This window comes from Notolepis coatsorum (assembly GCF_963971535.1).
Source record: "Notolepis coatsorum genome assembly, chromosome: 10".
In the NCBI taxonomy this organism is placed as follows: Eukaryota; Metazoa; Chordata; class Actinopteri; order Aulopiformes; family Paralepididae; genus Notolepis; species Notolepis coatsorum.
In genome coordinates, this window is record NC_140174.1 from 70,938,763 (window position 1) to 70,949,412 (window position 10,650).

The 10,650-nt window shown below is 44.2% G+C and overlaps 1 long non-coding RNA gene across 1 annotated transcript; it reads left to right on the plus strand.

Annotated features, from left to right (window-relative positions):
* The first annotated feature begins 2,458 nt into the window (after positions 1–2,458).
* LOC311235784 lies at positions 2,459–3,053 on the plus strand. The gene is made up of 4 exons (XR_014620162.1): positions 2,459–2,579; positions 2,675–2,722; positions 2,813–2,893; positions 3,003–3,053. It is a non-coding gene; the product is annotated as an uncharacterized lncRNA (long non-coding RNA).
* Positions 3,054–10,650: the final 7,597 nt, after the last annotated feature.

The window sequence follows — 10,650 nt, forward strand, 5'->3', positions numbered from 1 at the left end:
AAACCCATTCAAGTAAAATTTCAGACGGAATTGTTTTATTACTATCATAACTTTTGAACAATAAATTATATTTCTAATCTGTCAGCTGTTCTATATTGCCCACATAATTGTCTATATCCCATACCCTCTAGGTTTCCTGCTAGCTTGTCAGTAAAGTGGTTGAAAATGCAGTTTGTTGAAATGTGGTGGCCGGACAAGATTTTTGTAATAATTTCTGTATCAAATATAAAAGATATTAATAATAATAATTATGATAATCATACAGATATTTTATATCATTTGAAAGCCCTAGTTGTTATCTTCAAAATGGTACTATATATACTTTGAGCATTCATTTTCATAATGAAATGTTGATGCCTAGGGCTAAAGATCATGTGCGATTTTGGGAGACTGCATGAGCCAGAGACACCTCGGGCCGTGTTCGGTAGCGCCGAAGAAGAAGAATTCCGTCCGTAACTCCAAGCAGATCAAACGTGTTTTTAGAATTCCGTACGTAAATCTAAGCAGATCAAACGTTTTATTAAACACAGATTGAGAGGTGTGTGTGTGTGGATCGTTTTTACGATTGTGGATTCTACTTTTGCGTTTGTTTATTTTTGATAGACCTCTAAGAAGAAGAAGTGTCACACACGAATCCCCACGGGGAAAACAGCGAAATATTTCTCAAAATTCCGTACGTAACTCCAAGTTGATCAAGCGTGTCCTTAGAATTCCGTACGTAAATCTAACCAGATCAAGCTGTTTTTAGAATTCCGTACGTAAATCTAAACAAATCAAGCGTGTTTTTATGATTTATGAAACACAAATTGAGAGGTGTGTGTGTGTGGATCATTTTTACGATTGTGGATTCTGAGGTGTGTGTGTGTGGATAGTTTTTACGATTGTGGATTCTACTTTTGCGTTTGTTTATTTTTGATAGAAATCTACCCCCATAAAAAGGCGGCATTCAGGAAGGATGACATAGAGAGGCGCAAGCAGGTGCAACGGGAATTAAAGAGGAGTCTGAAGCAGGCCAAGGAGGACTATAAGAGGAAAGTGGAGAGGAAGCTGCAGCACAACAACACCAGAGAGGTATGGAGGGGAATGAAAACCATCACCGGCTATAAGCAGGTAAACTGCCAGGCAGAGGGTGATGTGGACAAGGCCAACGAGTTTAACCAATTCTACAACCGGTTTGACACGGCAGCCAGGGCTCGCTCTGCCCCTGTTGACCAGGCCACACCAACACCCCCTCCCACCTCTCCAGCTGCAGCTCCTCCCCCTGCACCATCTCCTCCTCACTGCTGCAACCACAACGAGTAGGGGGTCTCTGCAGAGCCGCAGAGCCAGGCTGGACGGGTTGGAGGCGGTCTGGACAAGTATTAGTGGTCTGGACAAGTATTTGCACTACTGCGCACCATTTTCAACTTCACTTTCGTCTCGTTTACATAGGTACATAGACAGTAATGTTACATCTAGACATTTATGACATGTAATAATAGAGTAAACTTGTAAATAGACAGTAATGTTACATCTAGACATACCAGATCTAGTAATAATAATAATAATAGTCCCTCAAACTGCAGGAAATGTAAACAGTCAAGTTGCAGAACAACTGTTTGCACAAATGAGAAAGAACAATTACTTTTTAACGCAGCAACTACCATCGACCCATCTGTTCCTGATGAGAAACATCCTAGAACACTTCAACAACAACAAAAACAAGAAGCGAATGGACAACATCAAAAAGTTATTTGGGACGACAGCGGTGGCAATAAACAGCTACCACCAGGCTGTATTGGGTACATTTTCTACTTGCACTTGCATTAAAGATATTTAATGCATTAATCCTGTTTTTAATTGATCTAGGAAATAATGTATAAATGTCTTCATTCATCAAGTTCACTGTTCCTTACTAAGCTGTGTTTGTCATCTGCTTACAGTGTCACTGGAAGCAGCTCAAGGTGTGCTCCCTGAAGCGGGTTCAGGTCTGCCCCCAGCAATGACAAGTAAGTGGAATTGCATGCCTGGGTCCTTAGAAAGTCTTAAAATGTCTTAAATTCAAGTTTAGCCGCCTTGACTGAAACCATGCATGATTTGTCCAATAATCATATTAAACTGCCACCCACCACCTTAAATAGTGAACTCTTAATTGCTCCAAGTCAAGAGTGCTAACTATTACACCATAGAACCTGGCTTCTGCAGCAGAAGCAGGCCTATAAAAACCTATGCCTACCTACAGTAATTCTTACCTCTACACTATTAGTTTTATTAAACATTGTTACTATTTCTCTTATATTTTTGTGTATGTCCATCCCTGTAGAACTTGAGATTCCAGTGGACAATGACTACTCACCAGACCAACCCTGGGCGAAGTCCCGAAACCCTATCCAACAACAACTGGTAGGCAAATTTCTACAAATAATTACTTTCTATGTAAAACTACTCATCTGTATCACAACAATGGTTATTATCTTCAGCTCAGTTATGTCCTGGACCGAAAGAGGCCTTCGGAAGAAATAATTGTGAAGGAAGGACAAACTTGTTTGACACGGGATGAGTTTTGGAGCCTTGGGTTGAACAGCTATATGGATTCAACTGTGAGTAGTCACATGGTCTAACAGATTAACATTTATTACCGAAGGGAGAGTTTCAGTCATGTTCACTATAATGTCTTAATTGTGATTTCTTGCAGATTGGAAATGCATGCCTGAAGCTCATTGGTGAACTGGCTCTGAAACGTGTATGACCTCTTTTTTAATTACACATTTAAAAGTAACTTTTGGTACTGAAGGCAGACTATTAATAATCATGTTTGTTTTTTCCTCATCAGGACATGGACATTTATATAGAAGACATGTATGTTGTTCCTACCTGGAAGGACCGAAGTATCAACCCGTTAGCTTCATTTCCGGTAAGTGTAATTAATTGATGAAATAAATATAATTATTCAGTTAGTAAATTGAATAAGCATAATGGCACATCCCTACTCTAATGGTAAACTCATGTTTCATAAATATTAGGCTGACATGAAGATGAAACATGCAATAGTCTTTCCAGCCTGGACCGAAAACCACTTTGTGCTATGTGTAAGTGAAATTAGTAATGCGTGTCTTATAAACTTAATCATGTCTGCCGTTCTGGGAGAATAGCAGAATCCACATTCCCACAGAAACCTGACTGACATGCTGTGCTTATTTTTACATACCCATTATAGGTCTTGAAGCCACGCATACAGGAGATTCTATTATTGGACTCGAAATACATAGAGCATACCTCTGGCTTTGGCGATGAAGACTACAGAACTGTTTTTAGGTACACAGATGAGAGCTACCTTTTGTTGTGTTCATATGGCATTTAGATGTGATGGTTCACCGATGAGCGATGCTGCCCTTGGGGGGAGGGAGTGCAGAGACTCAAACGCATCAGCGACCCAACTAACTGCGTGTCTGTCTGCATGAATAAAGACTTCTCAAAGTCCAGTTATTATACTGATATCGAATAATTAATTCTGCTCCCTCCCTCCAACCTTGGTTGCTATGCCCACACAAAACCGCAAAACTTCACCCTGGACTCCGGTTTTCAAAGACCGGGGTTGCAGTGTAGCAAATCCCCGGTTGTGTGTGGCCGAACAGTGCAACTGCGCACATACAATCATGGTTATATTAAATCCAGCGCTCGTGTGGACTGGGCCTAACTTGCCTGCCATTACGTTGCGTTCTGAAAAGCGAAACTGACCCTGAAAACGAAATGAAAATGGCCCTGTGTGTAACTGCAGCCGTCTCTGTGCTAACAGTCACGTTTTTAGTACGAGAAGACAAGACAAACCTTCTTTCTCTGGTCTGCATCCCCTTAACAATTGTGTGTATTGAGCCGTACTGTATTGTACCCATTCTGCAATCTTGTTGAAATAAAGTTTTCATTCACACTCAAAATCTGTGTTAATTTTTTATTTTGCATACTAATGTTCCGTGTCTTGAGTCGTACTTGTATTGAAAAACTGATTTTATATGTCTGAGGAGAAGACCGGTACTCATCATCTTCGTCTCCACAAAAAGAAAAATGACATGTGAAGTATGTTGTGTGCCAGGTTCAAACAGTGCTGTATATGTACAGTTTATTCCTACTCCTATCCAAGCTCCGGGAGGGTCATCAAAGAGAAGTCGCCTATTCTTAGTCCTTGCCCCACAATGGTGGAATGAACTACCCACCCCAGTTAGGACAGCCGAATCCTGTCTAATCTTTCGCCGTCAACTAAAGACTCACTACTTCAACCATTATCTAAATAAAAAAAATCTAACCCTAACTAACCTTACTGTCATGCACTTGTCCTAATAAACTAACCTACACTGTAGCACTCAACACTTTATGAACATTGCTACTGAGACGAAAGTTAAGTTTACTCTATTATTACTAGATCTGGTATGTCATAAATGTCTAGATGTACACTTTATGAACATTGTTACTGAGACGAAAGTTAAGTTTACTCTATTATTACTAGATCTGGTATGTCTAGAGATGTAACATTACTGTCTATGTACACATCATGTCTAGATGTACACTTTATGAACATTGTTACTGAGACGAAAGTTAAGTTTACTCTATTATTACTAGATCTGGTATGTAACAATACTGTCTATTTACAAGTTTACTCTATTATTACATGTCATAAATGTCTAGATGTAACATTACTGTCTATGTACCTTAAACGAGACGAAAGTGAAGTTGAAAATGGTGTGCAGTAGTGCAAATACTTGTCCAGACCACTAATACTTGTCCAGACCGCCTCCAACCCGTCCAGCCTGGCTCTGCGGCTCTGCAGATACCCCCTATTGACCACAACTCTGCAGTTCCGTTCCCTGGCCCCACCCCCTGTCACCTAGCCCCCCCCAGTGACCTAGTCCCCCCCCCCTGTCACCTGCCCCCCCCCCCCCCCCCTGTGTCACCCAGCCCCCCCCCCCTTGTCCCTCACAGTAGATGAGGTGAGGGCGGAACTTAGGAAACTGCGTCCAGGAAAGGCGGCTGGCCCGGATGGCGTGTGTTCGAGGCTGCTGAAGCTCTGTGCAGACCAACTGGCTGAGCCGCTCCAGAAGCTCTTCAATATGAGCCTGCGGGACATGAGGGTGCCGGTCCTGTGGAAAACATCATGTCTTGTGCCGGTACCCAAAGCTGGGCGCCCGGCCGAGCTCAACGACTACAGACCGGTGGCCCTCATGTCACACATCATGAAGACACTGGAGAGGCTGCTTCTACACCATCTGAGGCCACAGACTGAACACGCCCTTGACCCCCTGCAGTTTGGGTATCGGGAGAGCATCGGGGTGGACGACGCGGTCCTCTACATGCTTCACCGGGCCTACTCCTACCTGGATGAGCCGGGGAGGCCATCAGGCTGCTCAACGAACAATAAACACTATGCAACAACCATCAAATGCACACAGCACACACATCCACACGCACACACTCACTTTAAACAAACAACTCACTGCAGCACCCACTTTACACACTTTAGAACACCTAAACACACTTTACACTTTATATTTATTGGTAAAGGATTTGCACTACAACTCGTACACCTTACTGTAAATTGTACTTAAATTGTACCTCATCCCATTTCTGCTCTGCACTATATAGTATTGTATATTAGTACATTGCATAGTATATTGTATATTGTATGGTAACTCAGTTACTTCTATTATGCATCGAACATTGTACATATGTCTATACTGAACACTGTGACCTCTATTTTTACTTCTATTTTACATGCTATACTATTTTATTTCATACTTATCTTGTCTAACACAGTCTCTGGAGCGAAACAGTAAGAAGCATTTTGTATAAAAGTATTCTGTACTTCTGTATGACAACTATTAAAGAAACTTAAACTTAAAAAACTTAAAGGAGTTATGTGAGGATTATGTTTTTTGATTTTTCGAGCGCTTTTAATACTATTCAACCTCCCATACTTAAAGACAAGCTCAGGAAGATGGGGGTGGATCCCTCCTTCACTTCCTGGATCACAGATTACCTGACAGACCGACCACAGTTTGTCAGAATGGGCAACTGTGTCTCGGAGACAGTGGTCAGCAGCACTGGGGCTCCACAGGGGACTGTTCTCGCTCTGTTTCTGTTCACCCTCTACACGGCAGACTTCAACTACAACTCTGAGTCTTGCCACGTCCAAAAATACTCGGACAACACAGCGATTGTGGCGTGTGTGAGGAAGGGACAGGAGGGAGAGTACAGGGACCAGGTGGGAGCCTTCAGCGACTGGAGCGAACGGAACGGCCTTCTCCTGAACGCAAAAAAGACCAAGGAGATGGTACTGGATTTCCGCAGGTCGAAACCACCTCTGCAACCAGTCAGCATACGGGGAAACAACATTGCTACGGTGCAGACATACAAATATTTAGGCGTGCACCTAGACGATAAGCTGGCCTGGGCTGCAAACGCGGAAGCGCTCTACAAGAAAGGACAGAGCCGGCTGTTCTTCCTTAGGAGGCTCAGGTCTTTTAATGTGTGTGGGGAAATGTTGTTCATGTTCTATCAGGCAGTGGTGTCAAGTGTGCTCCTCTACGCCGCTGTCTGTTGGGGTGGTAATACCACAGCCAGGGATGCCAGGCGGCTGGATAAGCTGGTCAAGAAGGCTGGCTCAGTGGTGGGGAGGAGACTGGACCCACTGGGGACTGTGGTGGAGAGCCGCACGCAGAGCAAGCTGCTGGCCATCATGGGCAATACCAACCACCCTCTCCACCACACCCTGGTTGGGCAGAGCAGCAGTCGCAGCGGACGGCTCATCTCCCTGCACTCACGGACTGAGCGGCACAGGAGGTCCTTTGTCCCCACAGCCATCAGACTGTACAACAGCGTAATATAGTGCGGGGGACCTGACCTCTGACCCACACACCTGTTTTTACACCTGTTTTTACACCTGTTTTTATACACTGTTTTATACACCTGCTTTTATCTAATCACACTCCTATTAATATTGATGGATATGATTTAATTGAATTTTATCATGTGCTTATTTTTTATTCATGATGCAGACATAACGTGTAATAACTGAATGAGAACGGTCAATGTCTGTATACTGTGTGAGCTGCGAGATACCCTGAATTTCCCCAAGGGGATTAATAAAGTATCTATCTAGTCGAGTCAGCTTGAGATAAAGGCATGGATCTGGTTTTCAGCGTCCTTTTGATTTATAAATGGCCGTACTTTAGCTATGTTTCTAAGGTGGAAGAATTATGTTTTTGTCAACTTGTTGATTGTGATTTAAAGATTAGGTCTGAGTCTACCATAACACCAAGACTTAACTCACTCAAATACAGTTAGCAGCTGGATAGACTACAGATGGAAATTAGCTTCTGCTAAATCTGTTGTCATTTGTTGTCTAAAGTATTCAGGCGCCCCTGACATAGTGTTAGCACACATGGTTACAAGATACAAGATACAAGAGTTTTATTTGTCACGGCATACAGGTATACAGTGAAATGTGGGGGGTCTCGCCCGCAACGATGTGCATAATACAAGTAATAATAATAATAATAGAGTCCAACCAATAGAGCGACATAGTGCAATAAACAAGTAAACAAAGTAGGCATATCGGTATCTGTACATGAGTTATTTACAGAGCATGGTAGGACATGCTAGGTCCTGTGGTAGTGCAGTACACTGTTAGCTACGGATGAGGCACTGGGTCTTTATGTACACTGCTATACAATGCTATATTATACAATCTTAAGCTATACTATTCTTAAAGTGACCTTTCCTTCTGTAAAGTGTCCATAGTGTGAGCGTGTGCAGCATGAGTGTGTGTGTGCTCATGTTAAAGTGGCTGCTAGTGTGTGAGCGTGTACAGTGTGTGTGTTGTGTGTGTGCTCATGTGTGCTTGTGCGTGGAGAGTTCAGTGTTCAAGGCTCTGATGGCCTGGGGGAAGAAGCTGAGCCTAAGTCTCTCTGTCCTCGTTACTGGTGCTCGCAAGCGTTTGCCTGACCGCAGCAGCATGAACAGGCTGTTGTTGGGGTGGTGAAGGTCTTTCATTATCCTGCAGGCTCTGGATTTGCACCTCTTGTTGTATAGGACCTGCAGGGTTGGTAGTGCAATACCCGTGGTACGCTCGGCTGAGCGCACAACTCTCTGTAGGGCCTTCTTGTCCTGTGCCGTGCTGTTGCCATACCAGGCAGTGATGTTTCCAGTCAAGATGCTCTCTACAGCTCCGGAGTAGAAGGACTGGAGTATCTTCCCAGATACTCTGAACTTCCTTAACTGTCTCAAGTGGTAGAGGCGCTGCTTCGCCTTTTTTACGACTGAGTCTATGTGTGTTGTCCATGTCAGGTCCTCTGAGATGTGGACCCCCAGGTACTTGAAGCTGCTCACCCTGTCCACGGTAGCCCCGTTTATCCTCAGTGGTGTGTGTGCCTCCTGCTGTCTCCTCCTAAAATCCACGATCTGCTCCTTGGTTTTACCAATGTTCAGGAGCAGGCTGTTGTCCTGGCACCAGCGTTCCAGTACTTCAACCTCCTCCCGGTAGGCCTTCTCGTCGTTGTCCAAGATCAGCCCCACCACCACTGTGTCGTCCGCAAACTTCACTATGGAGTTGGAGCTTAACTTGGCCACACAGTCGTGTGTGTATAGTGAGTACAGCAGGGGGCTCAGAACACAGCCCTGGGGGGACCCGATGCTCAGGGTGATGGTGTTGGAGGTCTGACCCCCCACCCTGACCGCCTGGGGCCTTTCGCTCAGAAAGTCCAGTATCCAGGCGCTCAGAGCGGAGCTCAGACCCTGCCCACTTTGACAACCTAGGATGGCTTAGAGTAGACGACAGAGTACAGCAACTTGCAATGGGCCTGGTCTACAAGATACACTACACGACCAAGGTACCCATGTACATGTCAAAATACTTCCCAAAGGTCAGTGTGAATACCACGATCACAACACCAGAGGGAGCTCCACAAATCATGTTAAACCCAGATTCGGCTCAAACAAGGGACTAAACACGTTTCACAATTATGCCACATCAATGTGGAACGCCCTACCCAAAGCTGTAAAGGAATGTGAATCACTACCCACTTTCAAAATCACTCTCGAAAAACACCTACGGGAGACTGCAATTCGAAACTGGCCCCTGTAAATGTCCTAACACAACCCCCTCAAATGTACAGTAAATTACCAAGTATGGTCTTGTCAATATTCCAATGTACAGTTTTGCTTGTACAGTTGTACAGTGTCCCCCACCCACCCCTCCTACCCAACCTCCCCCCCCCCACACCCACCCACCCAACCACCTCCAATGTACAGCCCCCCCCCCCACCTACCCAACCTCCTCCAATGTACAGTTTCTACGTCAAATGTATATACTCTCTTTTCTGGACTCTTTTCGTATCACAAACAGTACTGTATTTGCAAATCTGGGATGTCATACATGTATAGATGTAGCAGTACTGTCTATCTGTATGTCGTGTGTGTCATATATGTTATGATGAATTGAAAATGGGGGACCTGATGTAAACAAGATGAAAGTCTTTCTCTGGTCTGCATCCCCTTAACAATTGTATGTATTGAGCTGTACTGTACTGTACCCATTCTGCAATCTGTTAATAAAGTTTTCAATCAATCAATCAAAACCCAGCTCGATCAGCTTGTCCACCAGTCTGGTGGGGACTATGGTTAATGTTTACAAAGAATGTCTTACAGAGTAATGCATAATATTTTCTTTACTTTCAGTCTCTGTTAATAGCTCATAAAGTTTTCTTTAAAAGAAGGAGGATGTAGTATTCATGCCTTGAATATGTCAATTACGACAGGCGCGCTAGGCGCACCTTTCTGTTTAACTACCCGCACACGGGGTCCTGATGGCCAGTTGGCTGCTAGCCGCGTTCATAGATATATATATATATTTGAGTTGACGCCAACACCGATGTCCCTTTTTGACAAAAACCAGAAGATGTGAAAGCCAGATAAGGCTGCCCTAGCAAAGTTCCTAAAGACATTTGTGGAACCCATTGGGCAAACCCCATGCACGAGCCTTGTGATTGATGGTGGGTGGCTCCTGCACAATGTCAAGTGGGAGGTTAACCTCACCTGGAAGGATATTGCTGAGAGATACCTCCGGTTTGTGAAGGCCATGGGAAGCCAGCACCTCCAGATCATTGTGGTTTTTGACGGATATGCCAACTCGACCAAGGACCATGATCATCTCAGACGTACAAAGCATGCATGCTGTGACATCCAGATTCGCCCAGACATCCAAACCATTATTCCTATAGAAAAGTTCCTTGACAACAAGAACAACAAGGCCCAGCTTATCCTGCTTCTAGCTGAGACATTCAGTAGTAATGGAATCCGTGTACATCAATGCTTTGATGATGCAGACACTTCTATCGTCCAGGCAGCTCTAGATGAGGCAAGAGAGTCCGCTGTTGAGGGGAGAGCTGAGGATACGGACATCCTGGTTATGCTCATTCATCATGATGCAGACCACTCAGTCTTCTTCACAACAGCAAACAATGTGTCTTACGATGTTGGAAAGATACAAGAGGCCCTCCCAGAGAAATACAGGAAATATCTGCTCTTTCTACACAGCTTCTCAGGCTGCGATACCATGTCTGCAATTTCTGGCTTTAGCAAACCAACTTTGCTACGCACACTCTGCAAGACGGACCAAGCTGA